The following is an 18,083-nucleotide window of genomic DNA, read 5'->3' on the forward strand; positions in this document are numbered from 1 at the left end:
TCTTCTAATTCATGAAAACAAAATGTTTTTCAATTTATTGCTGTCATCATTAAGCAATATTTTATGGATTTCAGGTATAATCATTTCACCTCTTTGGTTAAACTTATTCCTAAATATTTTATCTTTTTGATATTAATACAAATTAAATTTTTTTTCTTAATTTCCCTTCAGGTTGTTCATGGTTAGTGTATTGAAATGTGACTGATGTTTGAATATTGATTTTGTATTGTGCAACATTACTGAATTCATTTATTAATTCTAATAGGTTTATTGCATCTTTAGGATTTTCCACATATCAGTTCAAGTTATCTGTGAACAGAAATAATTTTACTCCTTTCTTCCAGTTTGAATGTCTTTTTTTAAATTCTTGCCTAATTTTTCTGACTAGACCTTTCAATACTACATTGAATACACGTGTCAAAAGCAGCATCCTTGTCTTGTTCCTGCTCATACAGGGAAAGCTTTCAGTCTTTCTCCGTTGTGTATGATGTTAGCATTGGGTTTTTCACATATTGTCTTTATGTTGAGGTGGTTTCCTTCCATTCTTAGTTGGAATGTTTTTATTATGAAAAAATATTGAATTTCATCAAATACTTTTATTGATTCAATCTTACTACTGATTATAGCTCTGGGCCAGCCCAGGCTGAAATACAGTGGTGTGATTATGGTTCACTGCAGCCTCAACCTCCTGGGCTCAAGCAATCCTCCTTCTTCAGTCTCCCAAGATACGAGGACTACAGATGCATGCCAATATGACCAGCTAATTGGTTTTTAATTTTTTTTTTGTAGAGCTAGGGTCTCCCCGGGTTACCTATGCTGGTCCAAACACCTGGCCTCAATAAATCCTCCCACTGTGACCTCCCAAAGTGCTAGGATTAAAATATGACCCACCATGCTCAGACTCCATTTTCATTTCTGATTTTAGTAATTTTAATCTTCTCTCTCTTTTTCTTAGTCAGTCTAGTTAATGGTCATCAATTTTGTTGATTTCATTTCGAAGAATCAACTTTTGGTTTCAATAATTTCCTCTATTTTTTTCCATTCTCCATTTTATTTTTATCCACTCTAATCCTTACTGTTTCCTTCATTCACTGTGCTTGGGTTTACTTTGTTCTTCTTTCATATCCTGAAGTATGAGACAGCTTGCTTCACACCATTCTTTTAAAGGTTTAATGTAGTCAATGAAACAAGATGCCACACGCAGAGGAACCAATGTCACCTGCTATATTACTACCATCATCATTAGCCTTCAAGTCAAATAGTCCCAGAATCAAATCTCAGATCCACCTATTACTAGCCATATGACACCAGGAAAGATTTTACACTACTCTAAGCTTGTGTCTTTTCATAAGCTAGACGGAAATAATGTCTACCTGACAGGGTTATTGTGTGAATTAAATGACGTACAGGTATTTAGCACAGGCCCTGGTACACAGGAAGTGTGCCTCAACAGTATCTAACTATTTCCATATATATATAGAAAAAGAGGTACCACATAAAACACTAGGACATGGTTACTGACTACTTGTGGGAGAGAAAGGAAAAAAGCTAAGTGCAAAGAATCAACCCTGGTATGTTAGTTTTTACTAACTGAGATGCATCCAGGATGGGATTAGACATATAAGATAATTTATCAGGGAAGACACTTGTGAGGGAATGTGGGGCAGGCATGAAGGTAGTATGGGAGAACCCACAGACCCCTATGTAAAGCTGACTCCTGTGAAAAAAAAAGAGAAAGAAGCTTTAGGTATCAATGCAGTTCTAAGAGAGTTTTTGCAAGGATGATCGGGAATCCTCCAACCAGTCACCCACTAGAGTTAAAGAGAGCCTCAGAGAACTAGGCTTGCTTTCACGCCCTTGCTGGGAACCTGTGAGAAGGAAGCTTTCTGTGCAAAGGAGGTGGTGAATTTGAAATGCACTGACCTGGGCCTTCTGTCAATCAGAGACCTGGCAGGGTCTCATTCATGGCTGCCACAACAGAGACACTGAGAAAAAGATGCAACCATGAAAAGGTGGAAAGGTGGAAAGTTCTAATGACATAGAAAATAGCAATCAGCCTTTCTCACATCTGAAAGCTTTCTGAAATATCTGAGTGCAGTAGAGAATTGACAGAGGACTGATCACCAACCTAGAAACATGGTGAGAAGGGAAAAAAAACTGCAAGAATATAATCATCTCCCATCAAATTTCCAACAGAAATAATGCATTCCTTGAAGAAACAATTATAGACTACCTCATGTTACATGCTTGTTCCTGAGGCTCCCCCCTGTAAAATAACATCGCCTCTATTCCTTTTCTTTTCTTTTCTTTCCATGACAGCTCCTTCAGTAACAGGGCGTATTTCTGGCCTTAATCCGATATAGCAGCCGTGATGTCATTTCTGTATTTCAGGAAGACTGGCAGGTATGATGGCCTTTCCTCTTGTCCTGTTTCCTGCAAGATTGACTGCCATGCTTGGGAGAGGGAAAAGACTTATTTGCCTGTATCTGGGACTGGATCTCCTCCTTCTTCCACTAAACTCCTGCTTTTCAGCACTAATTCCTGCAGTTCCCTTTCTCCCTGGCCTTTATGCTCCCTGTACCCCACTGTCCTTAAGACATAATTATCTCCAGCCTCTGCTCATTTGTTTCTCAGATTCACATGAGAAACACAATTTCACATTGTGAAACCCTCTTCATTACTTTTAACATCTCTCATTCTCTCATTCTCTCCAGTAATTCTCTCCATTCCCATAAAGCTCAACCACTTCTCAAAGTGTTTCTTGACTTCTTGTCTCCAGACTTTGAAACCTTCCTTGCATATGACTGCCTCATTACTTTTCTAAAATCTAGTTAATTCACTTAATCAAGAATCCCCAGGGGTCTACTCTAGCCTGTTTGGTAAGTACACATTTTTTCTATTTACTATTCATTCTCACTTTCTTTACATCTGCTTCCTAGTATAATTCCTCCATCATAATCAGAACTGTCTTCCTACACATCCCTGCCCCTTCACCCACAAAGACATAAAATTCTTAGTTCCAATGCTATGCCTAAAAACAGGGTGAACTCTCCTCCACCATCTGTACTACAGACTTAACCACACCCTTCATCACAAGCAACCTCTGACCTCGTGGAGAACAAAGACCTTAGGATTAGCCTGTGAACCTGAGACTCAGGACACAACCTATGTGTGGTTGACAGCTTTTCCTGATGACCAATTCACATGCTCAAAAAAGATACAGAAATGAAGAAGGCAAGGTCCCTACCCCAGGGAACATAAAGCCTAAGACAGGAAATGAGACCTGAAAATAATCATGATACCAAAATAGAAAAAAAGTGAAGGCCACAAGAAATCAGAGAAATCTGATGGGAAATATAGCTACACATTGGAATCACTGGAAAACATTTTTAAAAGTGGATGCTCGAGCCCCACGTATTAGTTCCAGTATAAAGGTCTGGCGAGGGACCCAGGCACTGGTAATTTTTAAGTCTTCGCTGACACTACAAACACGTGACGAGGATGAAGAATTCTTGTTGTAATAGGTAGAACTTAAAACTAAATCAATGATTTTCAGCTAGAAGTACTGCAATTTCCTAAGGACCTTTTTCAACATAGGTAAGACTATACTTTTTTGGCCCTAATTATTAATGGGCTATACCAAGAACTCAGTAATCCAGTTGGGAAACAGAAGCTCAATGGAAAAGCCACCTTATTTTATATGTCAAAATATATATAAAGCATTTTCAAATGAGGGATAAGTGATGCTAAACCTTCTCTAAATAATATTTATGGGAATGTTAATAATATGAGTATTCTAGACTGGGCGCGGTGGCTCACGCCTATAATCCCAGCACTTTGGGAGACCGAGGTGGGCAGATTATGAGGTCAGGAGATCGAGATCATCCTGGCTAACACGGTGAAACCCGTCTCTACTAAAAATACAAAAACAAAATTAGCCAGGCATGGTGGCAAGTATCTGCAGTCCCAGCTAATCCAGAGGCTGAGGCAGGAGAATGGCGGGAATCCGGGAAGTGGAGCTTGCAGTGAGACAAGATGGTGCCACTGCTCTCCAGCCTGGGCGACAGAGTAAGACTCTGTCTCAAAAATAAAATAAAATTAATATAATAAAATAGTGTTCTAAAAACTATATGAAATTTCTGGAAATTGAGTATGTTATCAGTTGTAGTGTCATATGCCACAGAAGTAACTAGATTTCTATGTGAGCTGTGTCTTTACCATCATAAACCTAATAAAAATATCATTAGATTTTTAACCATAGTCATTTTAAATCTTTGTCATTCCCAGGCAGTTGCTTTCGTTCTTCCTTGAGGTATTTACAATCAGTTACAGTCCAAAATTGCTTTTTCTTCAAGGAGATATATGGAAAAGACTCTGACAACGACTCTTGAATACAAGTTTCTGATAACTTCAAGATCATACCACTGGACTCTCTGGGAACTTTCAAAATTTTAATGAACAGGATGCTACCTTCACGAAATTCAAGACAAAGAAGAAAAAAAACTCAAATTTATTGGACTAAATAATCAAAAGGGTAATATTTTCACAATTTTTTATTTGAAAATGTGCTGATTCCTTGAATGTTTTATTCTCCAGATATATGAACTTTCTCTTTTAAGCTATTTATACTTTACAGCAATTTGGTAAAGTATACTTTTGTAAACAAAAATTGAAACATTTGCTTTAGCTCCCTATCTGAGTGTCCCAGAATTGGGAAATTATTCATGAGTATACATATGCATATGGTAATAAAGTTATTTGCACAAATTCAGTAAGAATCTACTCTCTTTATAACAGGACACATTTAAAACATTGGTTATATTACCAAGGCTTTGACTGGGATGTTGTATTTGAGCATATACATAGAATAAACCTATAGGGAATGCAGGCAAAGTCTAAAGTTGGCCTTGGTTTGGCTTCCTAGTCTCCAGAGGTTTTTGAAAGTTTAATCTGAGAGTCTTATAAAACTTCTAGCAAAGCAAAGTTTAAAAGGATCCTCTATGGTCCATTGCTACTCTTGCTTCACTTAGGTAAAAAATCTAGGCAAGTTTGGTGAGACTCAACTTATTTTGCAAACAAATTCATCCTACTGCAATTATCTTTGGAAAAAATAGAGACTCCTATATAGAGAAAAATTATGTTGAAAAGAAAAACTGTAGTACACCTGTAACCAGACTGAACCACTGTTCATTATCTTTGAGTATGTATAATCCACTGGTAGACTAGACTGGACCCTGAATTCTTTTGGTTATTCCAATTCAATTTTCTCCAATGAAATCATTCAGAACAAGAACAGCTCCGTTGCTGAAGCCATATAATCTGGAGGTGGACAACTCAATGTAAATTTCATGGGAAAACCCTCATGTCCGAGGTGTGGGCCACTCAAAGCTCACCAAATGTTCAACACTATAACTTAGAGACAACTGAACTGCAAACCACGAAAACAAGTTGATGACCTTACACTGTGGACAGCTTTTCTCAAGATGTCAGAACAAGACTATCAATCATGATGAGACTCTTACCTCTCTTAATTTCTCCTTGCTTATGCCTGTCTCCTTTGCTTCCCAGAATAATGCTGTACTTAGGATTTCACAAGAAGTAGCTTCTGAGAGTAAGTTAACAGTGTCAGACACATCACATCAACCACACTTTTTTTTTTTTTAGATGGAGTTTCTCTCTTGTTGCCCATGCTGGAGTGCAATGGCACAATCTTGGCTCACCACAACCTCTGCCTCCGGGGTTCAAGTGATTCTCTTGCTTCAGCCTCCCTAGTAGCTGGGATTATAGGCATGCACCACCACACCTGGCTAATATTGTATTTTTAGTAGAGACGGGGTTTCTCCATGTTGGACAGTCTGGTCTTGAACTCCCAACCTCAGCATGCCTTGGCTTCCCAAGGTGCTAGGATTACAGGTGTGAGCCACTGCACCTGGCCCACACATTTTTACATAACAAGAGATCCTTTAGTCCACCCAAAAGCTGACGTTAGCTACATCTTTAACACAACTTTTTCCTAAAATATATGGAGTTTTTTTTAGGCTTCCACTTCTATACTTGCCTATTCTTCTCACGCCCTGTTTTAATTTAACATAGACATGCAATGCTAGAAAATAGAATTGCTCTCTACCAGCTTAACAAGGGGGAGTCTGTGCAGTTTCTGACACTTCTTTTGGCACATGGATAAATACCTCGGGTATTATAGAGACTCAGTTGTAAAAATCAACAAATGTGCTGCCTGGTTAAAATGACTAGACTCTTCTGGCTTCTTCTTTGATCTATTCTATTGTAGTTGGTTTGTATCTTGCTTAACGTACACATTCCAAACTCGTGATATTTTCGTCCTGATAGTCATACTGGTAGTCTCCCTTATGTGGTGCAATCTACAAACATTTTTATTTGTGTGCAAATATTTGTGAGCAGTCATACTTCAAATATCAAATTGTTTCTCTGGGGCTGGAATTCAAAAACTCAAAGAAATGTGTGGTTTATGGACCGGACACAGTGGCTCACATCTGTAATCACAGCACTTTGGGAGGCCAAGGTGGGCGGATCACAAGGTCAGGAGTTCGACACCAGCCTGGTCAATATGGTGAAACCCTGTCTCTATTAAAAATACAAAAGTTAGCCGGGCGTGGTGGCGCACACCTGTAGTCCTGTAGGGAGACCCCCTGAAACCATTGCTATGGAATAAAAGATGAAATGCTCCTGATTATTGTAAACACAAAATTGCATGCAAGATTGTGTAAAGACAATGCCAGGTTGGGCTGCCACAATGAGCCAACAGTGCGTGATGTGCTTCCCCCTGCAGAGAGCCTATTAATGGACGTGTAGTCAGGGAAGTTTCACATCACCAAGTTTTCTATCCCAGAAAAGCAGATGTTCATAGCTCTGGGATTGGAATGCAACCCTTGTGGAGAACCTATAAATGGACACATGAGGAGCGCCTGTTCATATGGATAAGATAGGGTGATAAATGCCCTTATCTTGCCACGGCTCTTCTAGGTCTCTTTAGGGGTAAGGCATACTCCCCTCTGAGAATTTTTTGGTTTAACTGGTTGTCTGGCTTCACTTCCTGTTTCTATTGATTGTTTGCAACCAGCTTTGACTGCAACTGTTACTGCTGATTAATATCTTGCTAATCATAGGTTATGGATACACTGTGTTTCTGTTTTAAGGCTCTGTTAGAAAATGCTGATGCACACACCATGTTGTAAATTTTTATCTCTGTATACTGTACTTTTGCATACCGATGTTATGTTAAAGAATTAGTTCATCTCCATGTGACCATCTCACCTCAGAAACAAACCACTCTAAATCCCTCAGTAACCTACCCCTGCCCTCACTAAACTTACTAATAAATACTGGTATATCCAGCTCATTGGCGGCATCACAAGACCAGAAGTCAATGACCTCCCCCCCCCCACCAGACTCAGTTTTCACTATCTTGTGTATGTCTTTTACTTCTTGACCTGCCTATATGCCTGGGAACAAAGAAAGAGCCCTGTTGCATTGCGGGCTGCTGGCCAGATCCTGCAATATAATCCCAGCTACTTGGTATACTGAGGTGGGAGAATCGCTTGAACCCGGGAGGCAGAGGTTGCAGTGAGCCGAGATGGTGCCACTGCACTTCAGCCTGAGTGACAGAGCGAGACTCCATCCAAAAAATAAAAATAAAAGAAGAAGGGGTGGTGTCAAGATGGCCAAAGAGGAACAGCATCAGCCTCCAGCTCCCAGCATGAGCAGCACAGAAGATAAGTGATTTCTGCATTTTCAACTGAGCTACCAGGTTCATCTCACTGGGGTGTCTCGGACAGTGGGTGCAGCACAGTGAGTGCAGCCCAACGAGTGAGAGCTGAAGGAGGGTGAGGCATGGCCTCACCCAGGAAGTGCAAGCAGGAAGGGAATAATTCCCTTTCCTAGTCAAGGGGAACCGTGACACACAACACCTGGAAAATCGGGTCACTCCCGTCCTAATACTGTGCTTTACCAAGGGTCTCAGCAAATGGTTCACCAGGAGATCATATCCCCTGCTGGTTTGGAGGGTCCCACGCCCATGGAGCCTCCCTCATGGCCAGCACAGCAGTCTGAGATCTAACTGCAAGGCAGCAGCGAGGTTTGGGGAGGGGTACCCACAATTGCTGAGGTTAAGTAGGTAAACAAAGTGGCCAGGAAGCTTGAACTGGGTGGAGCCCACCGCAGCTCAAGGAGGCCTGCCTGCCTCTGTAGACTCCACTTCTGGAGACAGGGCATAGCCAAACAAAAGGCAGCAGAAACCTCTGCAGATGTAAATGTCCCTGTCTGACAGCTTTGGAGAGAGTAGTGGTTCTCCCAGCATGGAGTTTGGGATCTGAGAATGGACAGACTGCCTGCTCAAGTGGGTCCCTAGCCCCCAAGTAGCCTAACTGGGGGACATCCCCCACTAGGAGCAGACTGACACCAAACACCTCACGCAGCTGGGTACCCCTTTGAGATGAAGCTTCCACAGGAATGATCAGACAGCAACATTGGCTGTTCAGCAATATTCACTCTTCTGCAGCCTCCACTGCTGATACCCAGGCATACAGGGTCTGGAGTGGACCTCAAGCAAACTCTAACAGACCTGCAGCTGAGAGTCCTAACTGTTAGAAGGAAAACGAACAAACAGAAAGGACACCCACACCAAAACCCCATCTGTAGGTCACCATCATCAAAGTCCGAAGGTAGATAAAAGCACAAAGGTGGGCAAAAAGCAGTGCAGAAAAGCTGAAAATTCTAAAAATCAGAGCACCTCTCAACCTCCAAAGGAATGCAGCTCCTCATCAGCAACGGAAAAAAGCTGGACAGAGAATGACTTTGACGAGTTGAGAGAGGCTTCAGACAATCAAACCTCTCCGAGCTAAAGGAGGAAGTATGAACCCAGTGCAAAGAAACTAAAAACCTTGAAAAAAGATTTGATGAATGACTAACTAGAATAACCAATCTAGAGAAGTCCTTAAATGACCTGATAGAGAGGAAAACCATGACAAGTGAACCACATGACAAATGCACAAGTTTCAGTAACTGACTCGATCAACTGGAAGAAAGGGTGTCAGTGATTGAAGATCAAATGAATGAAATGAAGCAACAGAAGTTTAGAGAAAAAAGAGTAAAAAGAAATGAACAAAGCCTCCAAGAAATATGGGACTATGTGAAAAGACCAAATCTACGACTAATTGGTGTACCTGAAAGTGACGGGGAGAATGGAAGCAAGTTGGAAAACACTCTGTAGGATATTATACAAGAGAACTTCCCCAACCTAGCAAGGCAGGCCAACATTCAAATTCAGGAAATACAGAGAATGCCACAAAGATACTCCTCGAGAAGAACAACTCCAAGACACATAATTGTCAGATTCACTAAAGTTGAAATGAAGGAAAAAATGTTAAGGCAGCCAGAGAGAAAGGTTGGGTTACCCACAAAGGGAAGTCCATCAGACTAACAGCGGATCTCTCAGCAGAAACTCTCCAAGTAGAAGAGAGTGGAGGCCAATATTCAACATTCTTAAAGAAAAGAATTTTCATTCCAGAATTTCATATCCAGCCAAACTAAGCTTCATAAGTGAAGGAGGAATAAAACCCTATGCAGACAAGCAAATGCTGAGAGATTTTGTCACCACCAGGCCTGCCCTATAAGAGCTCCTGAAGGAAGCACTAAACATGAAAAGGAACAACCGGTACCAGCCACTGCAAAAACATGCCAAAATGTAAAAACTATTGATGCTAGGAGGAAACTGCGTCAACTAGCGGGCAAAATAACTAGCTAACATCATAATGACAGGATCAAGTTCACACATAACAATATCAACCTTAATGTAAGTGGACTAAATGCTCCAGTTAAAAGACACAGACTGACAAATTGGATAAAGAGTCAAGACCCATCAGCGCCCTATATTCGGGAGACACATCTCACATGCAGAGACACATAGGCTCATAATAAAGGGATGGAGGAAGATGTACCAAGCAAATGGAAAACCAAAAAAGGCAAGGGATGATATCCTAGTCTCTGATAAAACAGACTTTAAACCAACAAACATCAAAAGAGACAAAGAAAGCCATTACATAATGGTGAAGGGATCAATTCATCAGAAAGAGTTAGCTACCCTAAACATATATATGCACCCAATACAGGAGCACCCAGATTCATAAAGCAAGCCCTTAGAGACTTACAAAGAGACTTAGACTCCCACACAATAATAATGGGAGACTTAAACACCCCATTGTCAACATTAGACAGATCAACGAGACAGAAAGTTAACAAGGATATCCAGGAATTGAACTCAGCTCTGCACCAAGCATACCTAACAGACATCTACAGAACTCTCCACCCCAAATCAACAGAATATACATTCTTCACAGCATCACATCGCACTTATTCCAAAACTGGCCACAGAGATGGAAGTAAAGCACTCCTCAGCAAATGCAAAAGAACAGAAATTATAACAGTCTCTCAGACCACAGTGCATTCAAACTAGAACTCAGGATTAAGATACTCACTCAAAACGCACAACTACGTGGAAACTGAACAACCTGCTCCTGAATGATTACTGGGTACATAACGAAATGAATGCAGAAATAAAGATGTTCTTAGAAACCAATGAGAACAAAGTCACAACATACCAGAATCTCTGGGACACATTTAAAGCACTGTGTAGAGAGAAATTTATAGCACTAACTGCCCACAAGGGAAAGCTGGAAAGATCTAAAATTGACACCCTAACATCACATCACAATAAAAGGAACTAGAGAAACAAGAGCAAACACATGCAAAAGCTAGCAGAAGGCAAGAAATAACTAAGATCAGAGCAGAACTGAAGGAGATAGAGACACAAAAAACCCTTCAAAAAATCAATGAATCTAGGAGCTGGTTTTTTGAAAAGATCAACAAAATTGATAGAGCGCTAGCAAGACTAATAAAGAAGAAAAGAAGGAAGAATCAAATAGATGCAATAAAAAATGATAAAGCGGATATCACCACCGACCCCACAGAAATACAAACTACCATCAGAGAATACTATAAACACCTCTATGCAAATAAACTAGAAAAACAAGAAGAAATGAATATATTTCTGGACACATACACTCTCCCAAGACAAAACGAGGAAGAAGTTGAATCCCTGAATAGACTAATAACAGGTTTGAAATTGAGGCAATAATTCATATCCTACCAACCAAAAAAAGTTCAGGACCAGACGGATTCAGAGCCGAATTCTACCAGAGGTACAAGGAGGAGCTGGTACTATTACTTCTGAAACTATTCTAATCAATAGAAAAAGAGGGAATCCTCCCTAACTCATTTTATGAGGCCAACATCATCCCGATACCAAAGCCTGGCAGAGACATAACAAAAAAAGAGAATTTTAGACCAATATCCCTGATCAACATCAATGCAAAAATCCTCAACAAAATATTGGAAAACTGAATCCAGCAGCACATCAAAAACCTTATCCACCATGATCAAGTAGGCTTCATCCCTGCGATGCAAGGTTGGTTCAACATACACAAATCAATAGATGTCATCCAGCACATAAACAGAACCAAAGAAAAAAACCACATGATTATCTCAATAGATGCAGAAAAGGCCTTTGACAAAATTCAACAGTGCTTCATGCTAAAAACTCTCAATAAATTCGGTATTGATGGAACGTATCTCAACATAATAAGAGCTATTTATGACAAACCCACAGCCAATATCATACTGAATGGGCAAAAACTGGAAACAATCCCTTTGAAAACTGGAACAAGACTGGGATGCCCTCTCTCACCAATCCTATTCAACATAGTGTTGGAAGTTCTGGTCAGGGCAATCAGGCAAGAGAAAGAAATACAGGGTATTTAATTAGGAGAAGAGGAAGTCAAATTGTCCCTGTTTGCAGATGACAAGATTGTATATTTAGAAAACCCCATTGTCTCAGTGCAAAATCTCCTTAAGCTGATAAGAAAGTTCGTCAAAGTCTCAGGATACAAAATCAAGGTGCCAAAAACACAAGCATTCTTATACACCAACAACAGACAAACAGAGAGCCAAATCATGAATGAACTCCCATTCACAATTGCTTCAAAGAGAATAAAATACCTAGGAATCCAACTTAAAAAGGGATGTGAAGGACCTCTTCAAGGACAACTACAAACCGCTGCTCAATGAAATAAAAGAGGACACAAACAAATGGAAGAACATTCCATGCTTACGAAGAGGAAGAATCAATAACATAAAAATGGCCATACTGCCCAAGGTAATTTACAGATTCAATGCCATCCCTATTAAGCTACTAATGACTTTCTTCACAGAATTGAAAAAACTACTTTAAAGTCCATATGGAACCAAAAAAGAGTCCGTTTTGCCAAGACTATCCTAAGCCAAAAGAACAAAGCTGGAGACATCACGCTATCTGACTTCAAACTATACTAAAAGGCTACAGTAACCATAACAGCGTGGTACTGGTACCAAAACAGAGATATAGACCAATGGAACAGAACGGAACCCTCAGAAATACTACCACACATCTACAACCTTCTAATCTTTGACCAACCTGACAAAAGCAAGAAATAGGGAAAGGATTCCCTATTCAATAAATCGTGCTGGGAAAACTGGCTAGCCATAAGTAGAAAGCTGAAACTGGATCCCTTCCTTACACCTCATACAAAAATTAATTCAAGATGGACTAAAGACTTAAATGTTAGACCTAAAACCATAAAACCCTAGAAGAAAACCTAGGCAATACCATTCAGGACATAGGCATAGGGAAGGATTTCATGTCTAAAACACCAAAAGCAATGGCAACAAAAGCCAAAATTGACAAATGGGATCTAATTAAACTAAAGAGCTTCTGCACAGAAAAAGAAACTACCATCAGAGTCAAAAGGCAACCTACAGAATAGGAGAAAATTTTTACAATCTACTCATCTGACGAAGGGCTAATATCCAGAACCTACAAAGAGCTCAAACAAATTTACAAGAAAAAAACCACCCCATCGAAAAGTGGACAAAGGATATGAACAGACACTTCTCAAAAGAAGACATTTATGCAGCCAACAGACACATGAAAAAATGCTCATCATCACTGGACATCAGAGTAATGCAAATAATCAAAACCACAATGAAATACCATCTCACACCAGTTAGAATGGCGATCATGAAAAAGTCAGGAAACAACAGGTGCTAGAGAGGATGTGGAGAAACAGGAACACTTTTACACTGTTGGTGGGACTGTAAACTAGTTCAACCATTGTGGAAGACTGTGGCGATTCCTCAAGGATCTAGTACTAGAATTACCTTTTTACCCAGCCATCCCATTACTGGGTATATACTGAAAGGATTATAAATCATGCTGCTATAAAGACACATGCACACGTATGTTTATTGCGGCACTATTCACAATAGCAAAGACTTGGAACCAACCCAAATGTCCATCAATGACAGACTGGAATAAGAAAATGTGGCACATATACACCATGGAATACTATGCAGCCATAAAAATGGATGAGTTCATGTCCTCTGGAGGGGCATGGATGCAACCGGAAACCATCATTCTCAGCAAACTATCACAAGAACAGAAAACCAAACACTGCATGTTCTCACTCATAGGTGGGAATTGAACAATGAGAACACTTCGACACATGAAGGGGAACATCACACACCGGGGTCTGTTGTGGCGTGAGGGAAGAGGGGAGGGATAGCATTAGGAGATACACTTAATGTAAATGATGTGTTAACGGGTGCAGCACAAGAACATGACACATGTATACAAATATAACAAACCTACAGGTTGTGCACATGTACCCTAGAACACAAAGTACAAAAAAAATTTTTAAGACAAAGCAAATTAAAAAAAAAAAAAAGAAAAGAAATGATGGACGCCCAAAATTACCGTTATTGAGACTAATGCTAATGCCTTAAGTTTTGGTCATATTCTCACCTAAGCGAGAGTACAGACACTCTAAAACAGAGCCACACATGCTAAATGTTATATACAGCCCCTGAAATTTTAAGGAAGCAGATAGCTCTCAAAACAGATCATATTTTTCTATAAAAAGACGATTCCAGTCTACCTGAGTGAGCATAATCAGGAAGTCCCCTCTGCTTTAACTTTTACCGAAAAAAGTGACCTGAAGTACCTGATGTTAACCAATCAATTTATTTCTAGGGCTTTGTTTACTGATTCACATTTGACAAAACCCACTGTTTTTCACTGTATTGCCGAGGAGGAGTTATCACTGTATCTACAGAGGGAGAGCTGCCCCAACTCATAAATCACAAATAAAAGCCAATTACGTCTATAATTAAATTAGTTGTAATTTTGTCTTGTCACACATGTTCACAGCAAGCAATGGCCAGTGGAGTCTCTCAGGCTGCATCATTCTCACCCTGACCCTCCTGCCTTTCTCTTTCACTTACAAGGACCTTTATGATGACACTGTGAGCCACCTAGATAATCCAGAATAAGTTTTCCATCTCAGGATGCCCAACTTCATCACCGTTGAACAGTGTTTTTGCCAAGAAAAGTAAATGCATGCGTTCCAAGAGTTAGGATGTGGATTTTTTTTTATGTTTTTTAAAACCAAGTTTCACTGATGTTGCCCCGGCTGGAGTGCAATGGGGTGATCGTGGCTTACTGCTACCTCCACCTCCCAGGTTCAAATGATTCTCCTGCCTCAGCCTCACAAGTAATTGGGCTTACAGGTGCCCACCACCACACCCAGGTAATTTTTGCATTTTTGGTAGAAAGAGGGTTTCACCATGTTGGCCAGGCTGGTCTCGAACTCCTGACCTCGTGATTTGCCCGTCTCAGCCTCCCAAAGTGGTGGGATTACAGCCATGAGCCACCGCACCCAGCCCAGATGTGGACATTTTTAAGAGGCCATTACTCTGCCTCATACAGGTCACTTTCATAAACATTACCCACAACAAAAATATGTTTTGCTTTCCTACCATGTCTCACTTTTCTGTCTGCACAAACCGCCGTGAAACATAGTAGCTCTGCTACGAAGTGGCTGCATGACCTTAGGCCCCTCATTTGACCTCCTTCAGCCTCTTTCCTCATCTGCAGTGTAAGGCTGACTCTTACTACATCAGAAAATGACAGTGGAAGAGTAAATTAACATGTGTAAGACATTAGTCACAGAGCCTGGTACCTGATGAGCCCTCGGTAAACATTCCTTTCAGTCCTTTCCATTCACCATCCCATTTTTCTTGCCCTCACCCATCTTTTCCTTCAACTCCTTTCTCTTTAGTAACTTTCTCAGTCTAATCTGTCAATTAAGAAAGCCACAGTACCCATTCTCTCATGACTCTGATGGTGTGTTCTTGTGAAAGAGTCTGCTCTCCACTCAAGGCAGTGGTATCATGCATATGGAGAAGTCTGTTTGCCACAAGAAATCCTGTTTATGTTCACACAAAATTTATACATGATTTCTCTTAACTTACACATGCCAGTCTCAATTCTACCCTGTTATTTCATACATGTACTTCATTATTTTATTCTTCAGTCTTTCCCCTTACACCTTAAAAATTAGGATATCACAAAAACAAAAATAATGGCCTGGGCCAGAAGAGGGTATTCCTTTAGCAAGAGGAATGCTTTCCTTTTTCAAGATGAATGCTATCTGCAAGGCAGCCCTGAAGCCCATTTCTAGGTTTGGCTTACATCAAAGCCATTCCACTCTAGGACACACTCTTAGATTCCCAGGAGATAATGATTGTCACAGATGCCAACCCACGTGAGTATTCCTACTGTTGGGTTAAGGAATGTTTACAGAATGTTGTGTATGAGTTACTTCTCCTAAATTCTTCTACTCCTGGAAGTCAAGCTTCCCAAGTAACCAGTTTTATCTCCAGCTGGCCAGCCTGGACCCTGACTGGAAAGTACCTCCCCACTCTGGATGGCCAGGGTGGCACTTTTGCCTATTCCCAAAATTATAAGAGCTCACACACTGATGTAGCACTCACTATGCACCAGGCACTATCCTAAGAGCTTTACATGTAGCTACAGTCATGACAAAAAAATACTAACTGCCACCATCCCCATTTTTACAGATTAAAAAAAAACTATGGCAGAGAAGTATGTGCCCACTGTCACCTAACTCTATAATTTAACCTCATCCTCCACTTCATCTGGTGAAGGGCACTCTAAGATTTACAAAGTCTCCTGAATGACATCCACCTTCAAAAATGATTTTTGTCCCATTTGCTTTCAGGATTTGACAGCCAGCATTTTGTTTTCTGTCTCATGCTTCACTTATGCACCTGTTCCCTAACACTACACTCACAACTGCACAGCCCTGCATAAAAGCTAGCTTTTAGAAACTTCAATCTTTTTTGGAAAAAAGAAAGGCTAGGTTCCAAGTCTCAAAAAAGTCATTTTTTATTCTATTGTCTACTATTTGCATGACCATTCTCTGTCCATAAACAAGTGCACTAGAAACAGAAAGTGTAATGAGAAGAAAGTAGAAGGAGGGTGAGTTTCTATATAGACACACAGGGAAAAGATTCCAAATCCAGAAAAATTCACAAAATGCACCCAGGGCGTGTGGCTTTGAGCAATGGCAGCCTCAGCTGCCACGTTCCATGGGTGTTGGCCTCTTACTTCCTTCTCAACCTGCCCTTCCTGGTCTTGCTTTCTTAGACCAATACAAATAACCTGGGAGCGGGGGTCAGATCAGAGCACACAGCACTGAGTGGTAGGGTTGGGAAAGGCAGAAAAGGAAGAAGAGTGTTTGACTCATGAACACCTCACTCACCTAGGTACACATCACATAGACAGACAATAGATTACTGAAGGGCTTTGCAGGACTCATGGTGGTTATCCAGAATGACTGACTGAGGCAAGGGTCTTGAAAAAAATGAGTTTTATTGAGCCATAGCTTGAAGGTGAACCCTGGGAAAACATGAGTTGCAAAAAACCTCGGCGGCTTGTGTTCTCTCTGAAGATGTTTCAGGAGGCTTAGCATTTATACATTTGATTAAAGGATAGAAGGCAGGTAGGAAGAGATGGAGTGGGCAGAAAAGCAATTGATCTAATCTTCTCTTTCTTCAGTGCCTCAGAAAATAATAAAGTTACAATTGGCATGTCTTTCTTTTGCAAAGAAATATACATCTTGAAATGTTTTGAAGCCAAGAAAAAACAATCTCTTCAGGCAATCATCTGGAGATGCCTGAGATCTTTGGCTTTCCTGTTTACGCGGTTCTTTTTCTTGTCTTTTATTTTTTTTCTTTTTTTTTCTTTTTAAGAGACACACTCTTGTTCTGTCACCTAGACTAGAGTGTACTCACTGCAGCCTTGAACTCCTGGACTGAAGCAGTCCTCTACCTTAGCCCCCCAAGTATCTGAGCCTATAAGCATGCACCACTGCACCTAGCTAATTTGATTTATTTTGTTTAGTAAAGATGTGGTCTCCCTTTGTTGCTTAGGCTGGTCTTAAACTCCTGGTTTCATGTGATCCCCCTGCCTTGGACTCTCAAAATGCTGGGATTACAGGCCTGTGATAGCACACGTGGCACCCCAATTCTTCAAAAGCTCTCAGAGAAAGCATTGTAGAAGACCTTTGTGGCTGTAAGTTTCATCTGATCCTACCTGACTAGGAAGACTCATTCTGGAGAAGTCACATCCCATGGAAAAGGGGATGAAGTCAAATCAGAAAAGGGCAAAGGGAAATCACAGCAAAAAGGGGACAGTATAATCCTGGAACCTTATTAAAGTCACACAACTGCTGCTTCAATTAGAGCAACTTGTTTGGCAAACATCGCTCTAAACCTTTCAGTTGTATGTTGGCTCACCTGTCATGTCTGGAGCAGTCTATAAACTAGTTTTTTCTAGAGTTTCTGCAGCACCTCCCAATTGCGATGGCAATCTGACACAATTCTCTGAATTGCAGTCTGAGTCCAGTGTCTATGTGTACCTTTTGTGTAGTCTACACATCAGCAGGCATAAAGGTTGTTTATATATAAGTTGCTATGATTTCTCCAGAAGTTTACATAAGCCATCTAGTTTCAGCTTGTAAGGTTTAATCTATCCATCTGACAAAAGGCTAATATCCAGAATCCACAAGAAACTTAAACGAATTCACAAGAAA

At 40.5% G+C, this 18,083-nt stretch overlaps 1 long non-coding RNA gene across 2 annotated transcripts in view; it reads right to left on the reverse strand.

The window, feature by feature from the left end:
• LOC140711854 (uncharacterized) overlaps positions 1-18,083 on the reverse strand; it is a 591,910-nt gene that overhangs the window by 18,891 nt on the left and 554,936 nt on the right. The window lies entirely within an intron of this gene.

Source organism: Chlorocebus sabaeus, chromosome 6 (genome assembly GCF_047675955.1).
Source record: "Chlorocebus sabaeus isolate Y175 chromosome 6, mChlSab1.0.hap1, whole genome shotgun sequence".
Classification (NCBI taxonomy): Eukaryota; Metazoa; Chordata; class Mammalia; order Primates; family Cercopithecidae; genus Chlorocebus; species Chlorocebus sabaeus.